At 42.2% G+C, this 22,004-nt stretch overlaps 1 protein-coding gene across 1 annotated transcript in view; it reads right to left on the bottom strand.

Annotated features, from left to right (window-relative positions):
* Nucleotides 1–9,758, bottom strand: part of LOC311040515 (E3 ubiquitin-protein ligase Midline-1-like) — a 93,169-nt gene extending 83,411 nt beyond the window's left edge. Inside the window, exon 1 of the mRNA XM_084050845.1 lies at nt 9,633–9,758. The gene's annotated coding sequence lies outside the window, so the exon portion shown is untranslated. The remainder of the gene's footprint in view (nt 1–9,632) is intronic.
* Between the last annotated feature and the right edge of the window lie 12,246 nt (nt 9,759–22,004).

The raw sequence follows: 22,004 nt of genomic DNA, 5'->3' as shown, positions 1-22,004 counted from the left end.
TGCTGAGAGGTGTGTGCCAGTAGTCACAGGTGTGTGACTGCCTCACAGGTGAGTGACTGGCACCTGAACATGGGTTTTGCAACTTTGTTAAGTTGGAGTGTGTATGCTCCAAGCAGCAACACTGCCCCCATGGAAAGATGCCACGTTTGTCCCTTCAGGATGAGGCCTGTGCAATAGGGCAATAGGGCAAGTGAATCAGAGTGACAGCATTATTTGGTGTTAGCCCTGGTACCATTTGCAAACTTAGCACCAAGTTCTGTGAGACTGGTGAAGTCAACAAGGAAGACAACAACCCAAGACCCCTTGCTTAACTGAGGAACCATAGATTTACAGGCCAGATTTGCACAACGGCACCAAAGACAGACTTCAAAGTTGCAGGACCCATGCTCAGGTGCCAGTCACACCTGTGACTGGCACACACCTGCCTGCAAATGGTACCAGGGCTGACATCAAATAATGCGTAATCTGCGTAACAGAACATCAGCTTCACTTGCCCTATTGCACGGGCCTTATCCTGAAGGGACAAACGTGGCATCTTTCCATGGGGGCAGTGTTGCTGCTTGGAGCATACACACTCCAACTCAACAAAGTTGCAGAACCCATGTTCAGGTGCCAGTCACTCACCTGTGAGGCAGTCACACACCTGTGACTACTGGCACACACCTCTCAGCAGGTGTGTGCTGGCAGGTTGCTCAAAACAAGAGCGATTACCAACAGAAGCATATTGGGTGATTTTGGCAAATTTTTTGGAGGCGCTACCCACACGTTTAGCTGTGTTGCTCATTCCACGAATGTCTGATCCTTACAAGCTGTACCTCCTTGTAAAGGTGACTAATCAACGATAAAAATGATATAAAACACAATACCAATTGGTATTATTAAAGGGGAGATATAATTGGCCGAAGTTAAGTTTCCGAACTTTTTTTGAGCAGTTTAGTTAGAATATGGAGATAAGAGGTTTCTGCCCAACAGCAACGATATATAGCTAAAATCTAAAATGACACAGAGGCTTTGCTAGTTATTTTTTTGAGACAGCCAGGCTTTTATTTTTTATTTTTGTGTGTGTTTCATTTCCCCAACCAACCAGAGTGCAGTGGGCGTCGCTCCAAATTGTTGTGACGTCAGGGCTCTCAATGCTGCACATTGGGGAGGAGGAGGAGGGGCATGGGGCGGGGCGGGGGCTGACGGACAGATTGGCGAACCAATGGGATCTCACAGAATCTTTCTCCGGAGATTTTGAACCCGCCTCTCTAGACCAGATATCAGACACGCTATGACTTTCTACCCACAAGTTTCCTAGGGCATGGTGGGCATCACTTCCCGTCGATTTGATCAGGTATCAGGGATCAAATCGACATGAAGTGTTGCGCGCCATGCCCTAGGAAACTTGTGGATAACGCAAAATGGTTAAGTACAGGGAAAAAGTCACATTCGCTGGGTTCCAGTTCCTTCATTTGCTATCTATATATACAATTTGAATCCTGCGCCATGTCGGTTGTCAGTATGTACGAACGTTGTATGTGGCCAGTGTGACGTCATATGACATCACGGTCGTGACATCACGATGAGACACGCCAGTGTGACGTAATCTCACGACAGCATGACATCACATCCTACCTATAAATAGGTAGGATGCACCAGTTCGACGGCTTCCATCCTCAACACAACCCACGCCGACGACCCTTTACACAAATAAACTGCTAACTTCATCTCCTGCGATTTCAACTATCTTTTCACATTGTACACCACTGCACACTCCCCACAGGTCTGCCATACCAGGTCTGAGTAATCACAAAGTGGGTTTTGGTCATTGGAGAGGTGATGCACGTCACCTCTTTCTGAAGTGGGTACTTTCAAAGCCTGCCGTGGATTTAGGAGAGCACAAAACTCTTTCTCACACTGTGAGGTGCCTGTAAGGTGGCACTGCAAAGTGAACGACGCGTCACGCTAGACGTTCGGGCCGCGTAGCGGCCCGAACTTCTAGTTCCGTTACAAGTCCACACTGTTATGAAAACTAGGCTAAAAGAAAGTTTGCAACAAACAGCATAATGAGCATAATATCGTCCTTTTTCGCAGGACAGGATGGTGCAAAGCTGCCAGAGATCTATACCGATTGCTCACTGTGGCAATATCTGAGGTTGCATAGGGTGACGCAGCGCTTCCATCTAATTGGAGCCATTATTATCCCGATAAGACCGGGAACGCATCTGTGTGTCATTTTAAGATTGCTTTGAATCCTGAAAATGTGTGCAAATCTTTTGAATATATATTAGATATATTTTTAAAAGCGAACATTTGTAACTCAAATCTTTGCTTCTGGGGGTCCCTTCAACAACATATTTTGAGATGGGGTCCGCGGCCAAATACATAATTATGCGATCCGCGGCCAAATACATACTCACGGTGCCGCGCTATGAGCTTGTAGATCTGCTATTTCTGAATAGCCCAAAGAAATCTTCAAATGACACAGATGCGTTCCCGGTCTTAATGGGTTATAGAACGCTCGGGTGAAGCGAAAATGAACTGGGGTGGAAGATAACGAAGTAGCTGGAAAAAGGAAGAAAAAATAGCAAAGCCTTGTGCTTTTTTTTTGTTCTTCCTCTCCTCCTGATGGGCGTTCAGATTACAATTAGCACACGGCCCCTCAAGCCTGTGAAGTGGGCCGCGGAAAACTGCTTTGAAGATCAAATTAAGCAGTCAGGAAGAGACAAGAGATCTGACTATTACAGTACAAACTCATTTAATTATGTAAACTAACAATGGTGAAATATTATGCTGTTTCTGGAACACTGGAAATGTTTGCTTATTTGTAACAATTAATAAGGTTCTTAGAGACTTGTGTTCTTGTGTAATACTGTACAGAAGTAACCCTGCTATTACATACAGTACATTTCTAGCAATTCGTTTTTCTCTATGGGATAATGGTCCGTCAAAAACATTGACCACTTAAAATAGCTGATCTAACTAGCTCACGATGCATGAGCTATTTTGGACTATTTTTGGACTATTTGTGACCATTTCTCTGCCTACACTGACATGCCTAACATAGGGATGCCAGGTAGAGAACTCACACAGGGATCACTGTGAGACTGAATCGTGTATATTTCTCACTGAGACATAGAGTAACTGAGGTAGTGTATCCGATTGTTGATATCATATTGAGACATACTAGAGTATGTTTTATCTCTAAATAAAACATTATGTAGAGAACTCACACAGTGATCACCGTGAGACTGCACCTGTATGTTTCTCAGGAGTGACATTTGTATCTAGGAGATGTAAATAATATATAAAGGAGATCTCATCTACAATTCTGCTTTGCTGTGGGTGGTTAAGTAAGATACTCAACGTTTTCAGACAAAGTGCAATACATTGCCTAAAGTCTGATCCAATCTATTCTTAAGCCATTAAGACTGGGAACGCATCTGTGTCATTTTTAGATTTCTTTGGCTATTCAAAAATAGCATATAGATCTGCTATTTTTGAAAAATCTTGAAAATGTATGCAAATCTTTGAATATATATTTTTAAAGTGAGCATGTGTAACTCAAATCTGCTTGAGATGGGAGTCCGTGGCCAAATACATCATTTGGGGGGTCCTTGACATGAAAAAGTTTGAGAACCACTGATTTTAGAGAACTCACACAGTAATCACTATGAGACTGCGCCATAAGTGACATTTTTTATCAAGGAGATGTAAATGATATATAATAGAGAATTACGCTTTGCTTTGCTTATGCAAGATACCCAACTTTCTTCTAGAGAAAGTGCAATATATTGCCTAAAGTCTCATCCAATCTATTCTTAATTTCATAGAAAGTTTCACGCCAAGTCAGTGCAGGCCCACGCCAATGACGCAATACCTTGCTTTTTTTAGAGAAAGCCATGAATAAAACACTTTATTCCTTTGGAGTTTGAGTTACATAAACGATTAGTTGAAGTAAATAGGCACACACAACGCCTCTGCACCGTGTATGTGTGTGTGTGTGTGTGTGTGTGTGTGTGTGTGTGTGCGTGCGTGCGTGCGTGCGTGTGTGTGTGTGCGTGCGGGGCAGGAAAAAGAGATGACGATGATGAATTGCTGCGCTAACTATTATTTCCCTGCATTGGTTCCCACAGTCAATCTTCAGGAGGTGAAAAGAAAAGCGGAAAGAGGATCTCGCCGCTACGATGCTTTTCTCCAGACCGCGGCGGGCCTGACAATACAATTACAAAACCTGTCTGGGGAAACAGGAAAGGCAACGGCAGCAGTACTATTGTCCCTATATTTGTCTGCAACTTGACAAACACAAGCCGCAGACAATTGGAAGTTCCTATCTGGTTCTCACACCCACTGTTGGGAAATGCAGTTTTTTTCTTGTGGAACAAGCAACAAAACGTGATCCTGAACTCAAACTTTTTTTATTTCAAGGACTATATGATAACTCTGGGACATCTGTACAAATGGTGCATTTAGGAACCCCCCCGCCAAGGAACCCTGAGGGTCCCGCAGACCCCACTTTGTGAACCACTGGTGTAGGAAATCAACGGAAGACAACTTTGAAAGAAAATTTGGTTTTCCACTTTGGCCGACGCGGTCAAATCAGGTCACAGAAAGTATAGCATTGCAGTGGCAGGAGTACAGCAAAAACCCGTGGTGGAAAGTAACTAAGTAGCCTACATTTACTTAAGTATTGTACTTAAGTACGATTTTGAGGTATTTTTTACTTTACTGGAGTATCTCCAATATTCAGTACTTTCACCTCTACTCCACTACATCTCAGAGGCAAATATTGTACTTTTACTCCACTACAAGTATTTGAAAACTTTAGTTACAAGTTACTTTGTAGATTTTGATTATTATTACAAAACATACATTAACCACTTCAGCCCTATATACATTTCGGCCATTTGAAAATAGCCGATCTACAAGCTCACAATGCGTCGCAACGCGACGCATTGTGAGCTTGTAGATCTGCTATTTTCAAAATACTTTATACATTTGAAAACTTGTGAAATGGGACCCTCTGCATAATGAGTACGTTCTACTTTTGGTACTTCAAGTACATTTTGACACCGATACTTTTGTACTTTTACTCAAGTACATTTTGAATTCCTGACTCTTACTTGTAACAGAGTATTTCTACATTGCAGCATTGATACTTTCACTTGAGTAAGAAACGTTAGTACTTTTTTTCCCACCACTGCCAAAGCAAAAACCCTGCATTCCAGGTACAGACGTTAGCATCTTGTGGTCACTGCACCATAATGTAGTCGGATCCTCATGGGAACAGCCACACCAGCTGTGCTGCGGAGTCGCCTATATGTTACTGTACAGTGCACAGTATGTATGTCACATGATTAACAGCATGTCCTTTGCTTTCACTGAACAAATGCGGGACAACACCACTTAAAGTAACTGTACGGTATTATAGACAAATCCACAGAGCGCTGCGGTGTCAGCATAGGTGATTCTTGCCTCTGCCACCAGGGGGGGCAAAGGAAATATATGAACATATCTTTTTCTATATATATATATATGCACATATATATGTGACATATTCGGAATTGGCGCCTGCATATACGTCTCTACATATATGTGGACATAATATAAGCTATATATGAGACATGTATATATTTTTTTCTCAATATACAAAAAATATATATATATATTTATTTTAATTGTCCAGCCCCTAGGGGGGGCAAGCGCCCCCAATGCCCCCCATCTAAAAATCGCTTATGGGTGTCAGACTCCTGCTGGGGTGTGCATTCTGACGCTGCAGTTATGACTGCACCAGGGGAGCGCTTTGTGGATTCATCTATAGATTAAACCATTAGCGTAATTTTATACTTTGGCTATTCAAAAATAGCAGATCTACAAGCTCATAACGCGTCACTTCGTGCCGTGCTATGAGCATGTAGATCTGCTATTTTTTTTTTTTATCTTGAAAATGTGTGCAAATCTTTGAATAGGCAGTATATATTTGTAAGACAAACAATTTTAACTCAAATCTTTGCTTCGGGGGTCCTTGGAACAAAATATTTTGAGATGGGGGTTGGCGGCCGAATACATTTTGGGTGGTCCTTGACATGAAAAAGTTTGAGAACCACTGATATTATAGCAACACACGTTTTTTCAGAAAACTGTTAGGATTTAGAAGACATTTTTTAGGCCTCAGGTCTTAACGGGTTAAAAAGATATTTGTTGAGGGGGGAAAAGAGGGGGTTCTACAGTAGTATATAGAGCCCTGGGGGAGTCCTGTCAACGAGGTATATGGGGTTTAAGTGGTTTTAAGAAAATGGCCCCAGAATACTGTAGGGACGCCAGGTTTCGCCAGGGTTCGCCGCAGGTACCATTAATTAGTTCCTTGCATGAGTGTCAGTCATTCATTAGTCCTGTATATTTCACATACTTATTAGCTCAACATACTGAGTAATAATGTCATTTGGTATTTCGGGGGCGTATAAACATCTATAATGATGTGTTTAGTTACACAGGAATAAAGGCCATTCATTATGTCTTAGCACATAACTACTTCCTTACTAGCCCCATACTGAGCCAAAAAGATACAAAATGTATTACTTCCAGACAGAGTAATTAATTACTTACTTTTTAACAATTGGTAAACATTTATTAGGGGCTTATTGAAAGAAACCTCCTAATTAAAGGGATAGTTCACAAAAAAAAAGACTTATTCTCTCTCAATTACACTCCCCATGAAGCATTGAATTCATGGATTTTGTAGTTTTTGTGGCATTCCTAAGCCAATAATTTGATGACCGACGGTCTCGGCGGTCATCAAAATAGACTCAAAGAGTCTCCTACCGTATACATTAGCATCTTTCCGCCGGTCATCAAATTATTGGCTCAGGAATGCGACAAAAACAAAAAAATCTTCATGAATTCGAGGCTTCATGGGGTGTGTAATTGATAGAAAATACATCTTTTTTTGGGGTGAGCCACTCCTTTAATAGCTTATTGAGTGTAGAATAAAGCAGGACAACTAGCAGTGGAAAAGGCTCCCAGATAATGATTTCAGACAAGTCATCGCTCCAGTTTCCCATGGGCTTGTGGAACAAATACTATTATACTACATGATCCTGTTGACCTATAGCAGGTGTCTGTGTTAAGCCTGTGCCTGTAGCACCCAGCTGTCACTCAGACACACACACTCACACACACACACACACGCACGCGCACGCGCGCGCGCACGCACGCACGCACGCAGAGAAACACACGCACGCAGTCATTCATAAATGTCTCAATATACAGGAGACGCTTGGAAGTGGAAGAACTTGACCTACAGAGAACTCAGCCTTATGGGGTATGAAAGAACCACTTTCAACCTGGCGTCTCTGTTTTAGGCATGTCATGATTCAAATAAAAGAAATACAAAATAAAAAGTAAAACACTTGTTGTGAGCTTGTTTTGCTATATTCATTGTACATGGAAGTATAAAGGGTTTACGTTGTTTATGTACAAAACAATGCTATAAGCATACGCTAATTAAAATACATCCTTACAGGTGTACAACCACACACCCATACAATTATGGAATGTATGATGTGTAACATATGAATTTCCCCACTGCACACTATGCTCTTTATTTCATTGGATTAACCTGTTAAAACCAGGAAAGCATCTGTCATTTTAGACTTTAGCTATATAATTAGCAACGTACGTTTTTCAGAAAACTGTTCAGATTTAGAACAGTGGAACTCAAAAATAGCAGATATACAAGCTCACGTGCCAAAAAAAGTTTGAGAACTACTGATTTGGAATGCATTTCGTAGAATCGGCCTCAGGTGGGTTAAACCAAGCTAAATAGATTTCACTTTCTCTGCCAACTATACACAATAAGCTGCCAAGGGTATTCTCTGCTGGCTGTGCCAACGAGCGCCCACTCACTCTATACCAATCCACACACACGCACGCACGCACGCACGCACGCACGCACGCACGCACGCACGCACACACGCACACACACACGCACACACGCACACACACACACACACACACACACACACACACACACACACACACACACACACACACACACACACACACACACACACACACACACACACACACACACACACACTCCCTTCAAGCGTCTTCTAATCTAAAGTGTACAAACTGACATAAGCATAGCTTTAAGGCAGCTGGCGAATGTGTTGACACAGAAGAGAACGCATGGTCCTCTAAGCATCACCAAAAAAAAAAAAAACACTCTAAGAAACTGGGTCACACAAAAACGGCCTCTCAGCATCACGCCCCAGCCCATCCCACCAGCTCTCTCTCTCCCCCCCTCTCTCTCTCTCTTCATATTTTCTTTGTAATATCCCCCTGCTGCCTTAAACATGACTCATGTTTGCCAAAATCACACTCAATTTGCTTCTTTTGGTATTCACCACAGACAACATATCCACAGAACATGTCTAACTCTTTATAAATCACTATGCACCAGATCTCAGTCCCTGCATATTCCACATAAATAGTATACTGTAAAATATCAAACACTTGACTTTAACCGGCAACTAATTCAAACCCATACACAAATATATACAGTAGGAACTGCTCTACATAAAATATCAAATGGATTAGCATAACCTCAACTGATTAAAACCTTTGCCCATTTCATACTCCCAAGAATAAAGATGCCATTAAAAGTTTGTCAACATGTGATCCATTACCACACCACACAATTTAACCACTTAAACCCCAGCATCCATATTGTTGGGAAAAAAGCTTTCGCATGGAAAATAGCAGATCGACAAGCTCACAACGCGTTGCAACGCAACGCGTTGTGAGCTTGTCGATCTGCTATTTTCCTGCGAAAGCTATTCCCACAATAACAGAAAACAGAAAAGACACTACAGAGCCCTGAGAAACTCCTGTCAGGTTTAAGTAGTGTGAGCTTGTCGATCAGCTATTTTCAGAGAAAGCTTTCCCCACAATAACAGAAAACACCCTCTAGTAGAGAGAGCCCTGAGGAATCCCGGTCAACCGTAATATGGGATTTAATTAAAGGTGGTTCATAACAAGACCCTTCCATCACAGTGTCGCCACTGTAAATTCAGCAACTATTTTGTGCTGAAGTTGTAGCTCTGAGAGCCCATGCATGCACGCTCCAGGGAAAGTCTTGGAAAGTCATGGTCTCCAAACAGATGGGCTCCACAATAGCAGCATTGGTTCAGTGAAGACAGTCCTATATAAAAGCCACCACTCTGTCATTATCATTCCAGCAATAACTGGCACTCAGCGCCTCCACAAAATGATGATGATCCCCGCTGAGAGTAAGACTACATAGAAAGACACAGTACAGTAACAGTGAAGAAGGGGCGAGAGGAAAGGCATGCAAAGGGGGTTGGTTTGGTGTAGTTTTTACGCAGTCTCTGCTAGAGATAAAGTACTTTATCTCAAGCAATATAGCCTTGGATCATGACTAGGCTATCATAGATGTATTTTTATCGATTTTGACATTTGCATATAAAAGTCATGATAGTCTTGATCCAAGGCTATCTCTGGCAGAGAGTGCGTAAAACTAAGCCAAAAAACCAAGCCGGCTTTGATCTGGGATATTACAGTGTTTGAGAGCGTTTCTGTATAAAAAAACATATCTACCCTTTAATAGATTGATCTAAATCTCTTACCTTCCACATGATTAAAATCCCATCGTCCACTAAACCAGAGTGAAAAAGGGGAGAGAGAGGAGCTGGTGGAAAGACGCACACACACAGTGCGCTCTGTGGGCACAGTGGAGCTGCTGCTGATCTCTCTCTCTCCCCCTCTCTCTCTCTCTCTCTCTCTCTCTCTCTCTCTCTCTCTCTCTCTCTCTCGCTCTCTCTCTCTCTCTCTCTCTCTCTCTCTCTCTCTCTCTCTCTCTCTCTCTCTCTCTCTCTCTCTCTCTCTCTCTCTCTGTCAGGACAGCAGCAGTAATAGTGACGGAGCAGCAGAAGCAGCATGCTCCTCCTCTCCTCCACTAGCTCCCTCTCTCACTGAACACACACACACAACACACACACACACACACAGCCTGGGAGTGAGGCAGGCAGTCAGTGTGTGAAGGGGTCTTTGGCTGTGTCATCACCTCCTGTGACATATTTCCTCCAGAGCCCCCCCCCACCCTCCTCCTCCTCCTCCCCCCAGCCGCACGCGTAAAGCTTCCCGCTCTGAGTTGCCCCCACTGGGGAGACAGAGAGAGAGAGAGAGAGAGGTGGGGGGGAGTTGGGTGGTGGGCAGAGCTCTCTCTCCCCTCCCCTCGTCCATTCGGACCCGCCCACCGGCTCAATAGTGGGCCGCCCCCTGGCTCTAAATAGGCCAATCGCTGAACAAGCGGGGTGGAGACTACGTACTGTCACAACTCAACTGTGTGTGCGTGTGTGTGTGTGTGTGTGTGTGTGTGTGTGTGTGTGTGTGTGTGTGTGTGTGTGTGTGTGTGTGTGTGTGTGTGTGTGTGTGTGTGTGTGTGTGTGTGTGTGTGTGTGTGTGTGTGTGTGTGTGTGCGCGTGTGCGCGTGTGTGTGTGTGGCTCCGTTTTGAACAAAATGCCTCAAATCATGAACACAGCGTGCAATTTCCGTTACATTTTGCACAAACATTCCCACTAGGCAGAGGAAGAAATGCCACTTGCAAATTTTCTAATCAGCCTCATGGTGGCGCTGTAACAGGCCGATGCACGTTTTTACCTACAACTAGACCCATCTGCATGAAACTTTGTATGAAACTTTGTATGCGCGCTCCCTAGAGACCAAGGAAAAACCTTTGTCCTGCATTTTTCACATCTGCCTTTTATAGCGCCACCAGGAGCTCAACTTATGTAAAACACATTTTCTGATATTACTCCGTCAGATTTTATCCAAATTTCACTCAAATCGGTACACATGACCAATAGTCATGTGATCAAGACAGATCTGTTTGATTTTTCATATTCCATCCTGATTGGCTAAGATTGACATCAAAGTACGTGTGGGAATTACGCATACAGTTGGCAGATAGTTGGAAAGTGCAGCTGGATTTCCCACCTCACCTTGCCTGCAGCGGGTGCCCAGTCTGTCTTTTCTTGCCTGTGGTGGCCTCTCTCGATCCAAGGATTTCCTATAGTTTTCAATCAGTCACACTTCTTTGTCTCGGGGGGAAATAGCATTCCAATTCGCTCTGGTTTTTGGTCGATTCTTTCCAATGTACAGTGTTTAGTTTCCTTGTAATTTGGTTTAGTCCAGTCAGTGGGTTTTCTGTCTGGTGGTTGTGCTTGTGTTTGTGAGGAAAGTCCCAGAACTAGCTGGCTGAGTGGTCATCTCGTTACAGTCCTCTCTGCAGGTGACAGCTGTAATGAAGTGTGTCTGGGTCACGCCTTTACATTTGCATAATTAGTGGGTAATTACCTAAATTCTGCTCTGCTCATAACATGCTGCGATGCAAAACATTACATTACAGTCATTTAGCAGACGCTTTTATCGAAAGCAAGTTACAATAAGTGCATTCAACAGGTAGGCAAGGAAACTGCTAATCACCAGAAGTTTTAAGTGCATTCTCTTCTAAAACAAGCAGCTAAGAGTATACCTAGCGCTAAGGTAAAAGTGCAATATATCAGCTACCTACTTTCTTAAACAGATGAGACAAAATAGGAAAATCAAATGAGCAAGAGCTAAAACAAATAAGTGTATCGAATAAACAAGATCTAATAAGACAAGAGCTTGTACAACTAACTGACAACAAGTAGGCAAAACGTTGTGAGCTTGTAGATCGTTATTTTTGAAATAGGGCTTAATTACAATAATTTATGATGTATTTTTGTAAGTTTCGGTCCTGGCAGGGAGACACCACCAAATTTCCCCTTTGGTTTGAGCTGAAAAAAGTTTGGGAAGCTGTTCTTTCTCAGGAGCGCCAGTTCTAGTGCAATTGTTTCCTAGAAATAATTTATAATTGTGGCCCTGGAGGCTGCACAAGGCTTTTTTGGGGGGAATATCCATAGATTGCTACCCAGTGGAAAAGAAACTAAGTACAGTACATGTACTCAAGTACTAGCCTCGCGTAGCCAGACAATATCACACGACACACTGCGTGGATATTAGTCTGGTCTCTATCAACGGTAGATTTTCTTCCAAGGGGCGGTTACAAAAAGATCCAAACGGACTCTATTGGTTAGACCTAAACCAATCAGAGCAGTGCTTCCTTGAACGAACCAATCAGAGCAGTGCTTCCTTGTACGTCATTGCTCCAAATAAGGTGATAAGCCCGCCCACATTTGGATACTGGGCCCTGGTTGGCTCCGCACAACTGCGGAGGGAGAGACTTGAAATCTCTATGGAGGGGGGCCAGACCTAATCTGCCGAGGGCTAAAGTGCATGCAATTTTGCAAAGGCAGATTCGTCTGGAACCAGGCTACTCAAGTACTGTACTTAAGTACCATTTTGAGGTATTTTTACTTTACTGGAGTAGGCCCTACTTCCAATTTTCAATAATTTTGCTTCTACTCCACTACATCTCAAAAGCAAATATTGTACTTTTACTCCACGACAATTCTTTGAAAACTTTATTACTAGTTACTTGAAGATTTACTTTTTTTTTTTGATTATTATTACAAAAGCAGTTCAGACCTATAGTACATACTTTGGCAATTTGAAAATAGCTGATCTACGAGCTCACAACGCGTCGCAAAGCAACGCGTTGTGAGCTTGTAGATCTGCTATTTTCAAAGGATTTGTATACATTTTATTCATTTGAAAACGTGTGACTTGTTACTTTTAGTACTTTAAGTAGGCTACATTGATGCCAATACTTTTGTAAGTACATTTTGAATACGGAACTTGTACCTGTAACAGACTATTTCTACAATAGGGTATACTTTGACATCTTTCTAAGTAAAACAGCTACTGTAGATTAGACTTGGTTATAGATTCAATGTCAAGGGCCAGGTTTGGGAGAATACTTTCAAAAGGTCAATTATGCAGTTTCTTTGGCAGCCCCTCTCTCTCTCTCTCTCTCTCTCTCTCTCTCTCTCTCTCTCTCTCTCTCTCTCTCTCTCTCTCTCTCTCTCGTAGTTCTGCTGCGTTGTCCATAATAACAACTTTTATTCAACTCTTGTCTGGGGCAAGGAGCTTAAATTAATCTCCCAGATACAAGTCAAGTCATTCACTCGCTCTCTCTCTCTCTCTCTCTCTCTCTCTCTCTCTCTCTCTCTCGCTGCCACACAAAGCAATTTGGGTGTTCCACCCCAAGTGGAACCCTGGCTCTTTGATCAGAAATCTCCCCTCCTCGCTCTCTCTCCTAAATTAATCAGCTGTCTCGCTGGCTAAAAATCATCCCCCCCTGTCATGTTTAATCCACCACGGTCAAACACTCTGCCCTGGCAATTATGAGGAAAGAGCAGCAAAGTGCTGGCAGCAATCGGACTAAATGCCATTAAACCCTAAACCACACTGTGATGTGAAATCTACAGTGAGGCTCTCAAGCAGTGGTGGAAAAAGTACTTAAATTCTTTACTTAAGTAAAAGTACCAATACTGCAACATAAAAATACTCTGTTACAAGTAAAAGTCCAGAATTCAAAATTTAGTTGAGTAAAAGTACAAAAGTATTGGCATCAAAATGTACTTAAAGTACCAAAAGTAAAAGTACTAAATATTTGAAAATAGCCGATCTACAAGCTCACAATGCGTCGCGATGCGACGCATTGTGAGCTTGTAGATCTGCTATTTTCAAATAGCCTATGTATAAAATAGGGCTGAAGTGGTTAATGTATGTTTCATTATATCATAGTTTATATCTGAAAAGTAACTAGTAACTATAAAGTTTTCTAATAAATGTAGTGGAGTAAAAGTACAATATTTGCCTCTGAGATGTAGTGGAGTAGAAGTAAAAGTATTGGAAATTGGAAATACTCAAGTAAAGTACAAATACCTCAAAATTGTACTTAAGTACAGTACTTAAGTAAATGTACTTAGTTACTTTCCACCACTGCTCTCAAGGCACTTTTTGTCAGAGTTCAATAAACACTCCAGAATGGGTGCCTGGTGCCTCAACAAGTTAGTACACAGACCATGTGGTCCTAGAGAGCGACTATGGGTTCGAATCTGACTACCATCTCGTCTCGCATGTCTCTCCTCTCTCTCTCTCTGCCCTTGGCTCCCTGTCTTAAAATAATAATAAAATGACAATTCGGTCCGCATTCCTTTGGGCAATTTTTTTGTCACGGTATATTTGCGCATAATTATGAGAAATGCGTCCCCTGCATTTTCACCCATCCTATAATGAATATTAGGCGCAGTGAGCGCTATTAGTACAACAGTGCCTTGCTCAGGGATACTTCGACACATAGACGGGTGCGAACCGGGGACTTTCTGCTTCCTATAGGGCGGCATCTCTATCCACTCAGATACGGCCACCTGTCTTCTACTCTGACCTATCTGGAATAAAGCATAAAAATGCCTTGTACTATATACTGTACTTCATTGACTGGGGCCCACCTCTTTTTTCTCTCTATACACACCAAATCTCTTCGACTGATATTTGCCTATTTTTGCTGAATGTTCGCCTTTTATGACAAGCCCAGAATAGGGACGCTTGGGGTTCATGTTGTTAAAAAAAATAAATACACTCCAGACCAGGGGTCTTCAAAAAAATGGTAGGCCAAGGACCCACTAGCTGATAGAGAGATGGGACCCCTCTATATTGTATAAAATGGTGTTTTCCGATTCAACTTTTTCCCTCTATACATATACCTCTTTGCCAAAAAATAGCCGATCAACAAGCTCACAACGCCTCCCAGCGCGAGGCGTTGTGAGCTTGTAGATCAGCTATGTTTGGCTAAAGTTCTCCTTAGAAAAGGGATGCTAGGGTTCAAGTGGTTAACCCATTAAGACCTGGAACTGTGTCATTTTTAGATTTGAGCTAAAAAGCAATATTTTACACTTTGGGCTTTTCAAAAATAGCAGATCTACAAGCTCGTAGCGCGGCACCGAGTGCCGCGCTACGAGCTTGTAGATCTGCTATTTTTGAAAAATCGTGAAAATGTGTGCAAATCTTTGAACATATATATTTTTAAAGCGAACATTTTTAACTCAAAAAGATTGAGCACCACTGATATAGAAACATACGTTTTTCAGAATACTGTTGAGACTTAGGAGACATGTAGAATCGGCTTCAGGTCTCAATGGGTTAATGTAAAAAAAATAATAATAATCGTAATTATCACACAAAGATTTGGCGGCCCCCCTGTATAGTAACTCTGAGGACCCTCTAAGACCCCCTGCTCCAGACATTGCTTTGCATCCTCCTCACGCAGGCCCCATGACCTGAAAGGGTTTAAGGAGTGACTTTGGGAGCTCGATCCAGAGGAATCCGGCTCGCTCGTCCCTGGGGAAATGAGCCTGCACAGTTAGAAGGGTACAGTGTGTAGCTGACACACTGCCAGCGGTTATAGGGTGTCGACGCCTGCCTATTATACACACCCGAAATTACTTGGACCGGGAGAGTGACATTGCTAAATTAAAAAATGTCACTAATGAAATGAAGTATTTGGATTAGATCCAGCAGGGCGCTGTAAGGGCAGGGAGGGGGTGGAATTACATTCAGAAGGCCCATGCTGCACAGATAGGCCCTGGAAAATGTCTGGAGATATACCAGGTTTTAGAATAAACATTTATCTACTTTTTTGTTTTGTTTTGACTGCCTGCCTGCCTTCAGTTCTTTGTGTCCAATATTTTGGCGATTTGGGGATTTTAACCCGAGGGTTAGTACTCTATCGGAGACTTGAATTCATGGATATATTTTTTTTTTGTTGTCTCATTCCTAAGCCAATAATTTGATGACCAGCGGACCGGTAGGCAGCGGTGACACAAAGGAGACTCTTTGTGTCTCCTACCGGAACCGCTGCCGGCCATCAAATTATTGGCTTAGGAATGAGACAACAAAAAAATATCCATGAATTCAAGTCTCCATGGGGTGACTAATCAATAGAAAAGAGGTCATTTTGGGGGTGAACTATCCCTTTAATGCCGGTAAAGCATCTGTCATTTTAGATTATAACCACTTTAAACCATTATTTTATACTTTGGCTATTCAAAAATCATGCAAATGTATGCAAATCTTTGAATATATATATTTTTAAGCGAACATTTGTAACTCAAATGTTTGCTTCCGGGGGGTCCCTGGAACTAAATATTTTGAGATGGGGGGGTCGGCGGCCAAATACATCTAATGTTGGCGGTCCTTGACCTTGACATTCAACGTTTTTATAGCAACATAAGTGTTCCAGAAAACTGTTAGGATTTACAGTAGAAGACATTTGTAGAATCGGCCTGAGGTCTTAATGGGTTAAATTATACCATGTAGCATTTTGCTCCTTGTCACCTGCTGTGTTTAGAAGTGGCGTTGTTTAACCCGAAGGGACTCGAGCATCTTTCTAAATCTAAGTGACACAGTTCTCATAAGCTGAAGGGACGGCTGTGCGTTTCTTAGCAACACGGTTCCCATTTTATCCTGGCTGGAGGGACATGTCGGGACACGTTTGTGCCATTTCAAAAGAGTAAAATCCTGCTCAGCATGGCATTAAAGATAAAACACTAACATTTTAAAACTGCTATAATCATTGAAAACATTGTACTCTGTATATGGGTGAGTACTCAAACAAATACCTCACTCGTTCCTGGTCATTAACGGCGGTAAACGGAGCACCCCTGATTTTGTTATGTGTCAGTTTAACTAATAATACGGGCCCCCGGCTGCGGCCGCGGCGGGCGGGAGCCCAGGTGGTCAGAGGGCCCGGGATTTCTTCTAGCCGCACCCTCGGGGCCCCGATTAGATCTCTGCTGAGGTCATTGTTTAAAATGATGTCCAAAACTGGAAAAAAAATGCTTACATTGGACACTAACAATGTCAGTGTGTGAGAGTGTGCGTGCGTGCTTGCGTGCATGTGTGTGTGTGTGTGTGTGTGTGTGTGTGTGTGTGTGTGCGTGCGTGCGTGCGTGCGTGCGTGCGTGCGCGTGTGCGTGTGCGTGCGCGCGCGTGCGTGCGTGCGCGTGTGTTTGTGTGTGCGCGCGCGTGTGCGTGCGTGCCCTCTGAAGTGGTGTGGACTGTGGCTCAGTATTTTTGGCAGATGGAGACGATGGGGTTTGAGGCCTGCTCTGAAAGAATGTTCTCTTGGACGAGGACAAGGAAAAGTCTTTCCATCTTATAGGGTCAGCTCTCGGCAAAGAGCGCACGATCGCGCTGACTTTCCATATGCTCTTCTTTAGCACTCCTCCGCCGTCACGCAGGACAGAAAGACATGTTCCTCTCATCCTGAAACATCACAGGACGAGGAAGATGGCAAAGCCCCAGCAGCGGTGGCGGAGAGTAACCAAATACATTTACTTGAGTACTGCACTTATAGGTACATCTGTTTGAGTATCTGAACTTCACTCGAGTATTTGCGTTTTTGGATGCTTTCACTCCAGGAAGTTATAAAGTACATTAAGCCATATTTCAAATATATGAAAATAGCCGATCTACAAGCTCACAACAATTGAGTTGCTTGTAGATCTGCTATTTTCACTATTATTGATATTTTCTGTACATTGTATTTGCACTTTTGAATATTTAAGTATTTTTAAAAGCATGCACTTTGGAATACTTTTGAGCGCTCCAGTAGGCCTACTTTAACTCTCAAGTACAAATTTGACGGAGCAACTTTTCACTTATAGTTGAGTAATATTTGGCCGGGGTATACTTTTTGACTCAAGTACTGGGGTTGAGTACTTTGTCCACCACGGCATACACTCTTTAGCACTCGGCCAGGACAAAAAGACATGTTCCTCCATCCTGAACATCACAGGACGAGGAAGATAAAAAGCCCAGCAGTGCAGTTAGTGAAACTCTAAGGCACACAAAATGAGAAACGAAAAGGGAATATTGAAGAAATTACTTCTAAGCTGTCAAGGCCATGTATGAATAATGAATGGGGAAAGGTTGAATATCTAAAATAATGAAAAATAGATGACACCTTCCAGAAGAAAAAAATATTACACTATCTAAGGGATTATGTTAATATATCATTTTTTATCAAGGATAACTAGGCTTTTTGCAAACAATGGGCTGTATTATATTATATAAAGCATACAATCATGCTAGTTACCATTTCTTACAATGAAAACATTGCATATAATTGTGACATTACATGCCAGACTGGAAGTAATTGCATACTCCTCTCTGTTGTTTGTACTATAATATTTCACTGCAGAAACAGTTCTTTTTTTTTTTACTCGACTCTATTCCATACTTTACTCCAGTGATTTATCTCCCTTCAAAAGGCAAAATGCTGTAGCTCTCTTCAGGCCGACTGAACAGCCAATTTGTATGTTTGTTTGTTTTTTATTAAAAGAGATAGTTCACCCACAAAATGACTTTTTTTCTTTCATGGATAATTATTTTGTTTTTGTCGCATTCCTAAGTCAATAATTTGATGACTGGCGGCAGCGTTTCCGGTAGGAGACACAAAGAGTCTCCTTTGTGTCTCCTACCGGAACCGCTGCCTACCAGTCCGCTCGTCATCAAATTATTGGCTTAGGAATGCGACAAAAACAAAATAATTATCCATGAAAGAAAAATAATGATTCAAGTCTCCATGGGGTGACTAATCGATAGAAAATAGGTATTTTTTTGGGGTGAACTATCCCTTTAAGTCACACAGCCCAGTCAGCCATCATTTTAGGTGAGGGGCTCAATTAAGGATCACTGGGGGTCCCCGGACCTCACATTGAGCACCATGCAGCGCTCTACCCCCTCACCAAGTCCAAAGTCAAGAGGAGTCCTCTCCTTGAACTCCTTCTCTGCTGGGAAATCTTATCTTTGCCTCCAGTGGTGTTCAGATTGTCCCTTCAAATGACATTGTGCAAAAAGGGTGAGCATTGGGATTTTGCACTTATCTATTTTTGCGTTATTGGCGCAGGCAGGGCCATTATGGACGATTAACACGCTGACATCAGTACATCATGCACGCCTGCAGGGCATAGAACTACAACGACACTGGGCCATTAGTAATAGAGGACAAATACGTCCGTCATGTCATTTGACTCTGGTGATTTCAGTACATGTTTCAGTGCAGGGTATTAATGTGAAAAAAGGTAACGTTTGTAGTTTTTGATTTTCTTATGTAGATGTTTTTAAATTAACACTCACAAACACGTCAGACCTTTAATAATGCTTTAAAAAATGTATGTCTTGATGCAAGTGTTTTTTAAATGTTTCTTGTTTGAAATGTTTGAAACCAAGTTTTCATGAAAATGAACCCTTAGACCTATATTAATCCAGTGGGGGAAATACATATTCAGTTTCACCCAGCTGATGGCTTGTCAGATGGTCATGATGAGTGCTTGGAGGGGGGGGGGGGGGTGGCACTACACGGTGTACATATTAAAAGGTATGTGTGTGTGTGTGTGTGTGTGTGTGTGTGTGTGTGTGTGTGTGTGTGTGTGTGTGTTCCACACACACACACACACACACACACACACACACACACACACACACACACACACACACACACACACACACACACACGGTGCAGCTCCACTATAATAATGTTGTTTCTGACCCGCGGATCTCAGCTCCTAAATGAAAGTCCTTGCCTCGTTTACAAGTTTGCGCTACCGCTGTCACGGGCCAGTGGCCCCCATCCCATAGCCTGCGGGTACACCGTAACCATGACAACACAGCCCATGAGCCCAACACTGACAACAGATCCCATAGGCCGAACTGGGGGGCCGCACCCGTGACATCACGTCCACTGTCAGCATAAGCTACAGTATGATGAGGGCTTGGTTTGATAAACCAGGCTGTGGCGAATGCCAACGTTTGTCTACTGTTGATACACATCCAATACATTTGGGAGGACATTCATGAGCTAGTTTGCGGGAATAGCTTAGAAAGTAATTATTGACTGCCAATAGGGAATAGAGAATTGACAATGGACATGGGAGTTCTGGGAGGAGGTTATTTCCCCAGTAATTCTTACTCCCACCCTGTGATAATTACAAATTATGTTGATCCACATGGAACCAAAATCACCAAATTACACCAGTGGAAATGACATTACCAGACCTCCTCTATGTAATCTTGTCCAGACAGGGCTTACTGCATGACCACATCAACAGACAATACAGAACACATGTTCTGGACGTAGATCCAGTCTACTACAACTACTAGTTTCATATTCTACTAAGTACAGTAGTTAACCACTTTCAACCTGGCATCCCTATTTTAGGAATGCCATTATGGGTGAAAATTGTCAAAAAACACAAATAGAAACATTGAAAATAGCAGATCTAGAAGCTCACAACGTGCCAGGATGCGATCAGTATGTGTATATTGGCTATTTTCACTATTTGTCAATAAAGTATTAGGGCTTAAATGGTTAATTGCATTCATCTGGTATTTAAAATACAGCCTGAGCAAGTGGCTGGAATGAATACTGGAAGTATAAATGCTGGATACCTGGGACCGAGATATAGTAATCATGTCACGTGTAGGCTATATATTCACAATTACTACATTGCTAACATAAATATCAGTATCAGAAACTCATTCTTCTCTTTAACTACCAATTTCCCCCTCTTGTTTTTCTCTGGTAGCATCCTGCTTTGATTGTCGCGCTTGCATGCCAGGCACATCATCATCTTTGGCTGTTATCTGATCTTACTATCATGTTCAGGTACTGGAGCGAGTCAACCCCAATGTTCTAGTTCAACATTGCTTTGAGCCAGCGTTGATTTTGACAACGCATTTTGATTTAGTTTTAGTTATAGTCTTTTGAATAAAATTCCATTTAGATTTAGTCATCTGAAATGTTTACGTTTTTGTCTAGTTTTAGTCGACTAAATGTACGGTTGATTTAGTCGACTAAAATGTATTTTGGCAGGCCATAATGGCGTCGTAATGGCTGATTTTACACTTGGTTGCATGCAGAAAATAGCAGATCTACAAGCTTGTAGATTTGCTATTTTCAGAGCACAACACCCGAGCGCAACCAAACTTGACTTTTAGTTCTACTGTATCTCTTCTCCACTATATAGTCCCTCCATAACATTTTAGTCTAGTTTTTATTTGTTGACGAAATTGTCAATATATTTAGTGATAGTTTTAGTCACCATAGCTTTGTTTTTATTCAGTTTTCGTCAGTGAAAAAAGGTAGTCGACGAACATTTTTCGTCATAGTTTTAGTCGACGAAATCAACATTGCTTTAAGCAAGCAGAAGCAAAACAACCCCATATTACTATGATGCGTTCGAAGGAGCCATCTCTGGAATGAGGGGAATGTGGTAGAGGTTGTCTCCTCTCGCCATGCGAGAACATTATACAAGGATAAAGCGTGACAGGGTTATGCCCCCGGACCCTTCACGGGGCGATGGCCACACTGGGTAGGCCTGCGATTTATGGACCGCATGCCACACAACGTGCAACAGGACACTGTTACTTAAAATATGACCGTGTTTCTGTTCAAATGAAAAAAAGAAAAGAATGAGACACATGAGCATCTTATATAACCCATAGAGTATAGTATATATCAGTGTTTCCCAAACTTTGTAGCTTTTAGAGACCTAAACTATAGTGAAAATAGCAGATATACAAGCTCACAACGCGTCGCTTAGCGCCACGTTATGAGCTTGTAGATCTGCTATTTTCACTACTTCTTAAATGTTATTTTTGTTTATTTATTCATGGTATGTTTTTAAAAATGTTGGAATTGAAACATGAGCTCAGTTCTGGGCTCTCCCTTGGCTGGCAGAGGGAGAGTAGCGCCCAAGATTACATGGGCAATGGCACTGGGTGAAAAAATGGGTTACGAAATTGTGAGATTAAAAAAAAAAGAAAGAAATTGTGCTTTTTAAAAAAAACATTTTTAAACTTCTTTTGAAATAATACTAGGGTTGTCCGATATTGGCTTTTTTACCGATAACCGATATACCGATATTGTCAAACTCTTAATTACCGATACCGATATCAACCGATACCAATATATGCGGGGATTATTGTGATTAGGGTAAGCTCAAAT

The sequence above is a fragment of the Gymnoscopelus microlampas genome (genome assembly GCF_963454915.1).
Source record: "Gymnoscopelus microlampas genome assembly, chromosome: 24".
NCBI classification, from domain to species: domain Eukaryota; kingdom Metazoa; phylum Chordata; class Actinopteri; order Myctophiformes; family Myctophidae; genus Gymnoscopelus; species Gymnoscopelus microlampas.
Note: the sequence above shows the minus strand (reverse complement) of the source record. Positions and strands in the feature narration are given on the sequence as shown.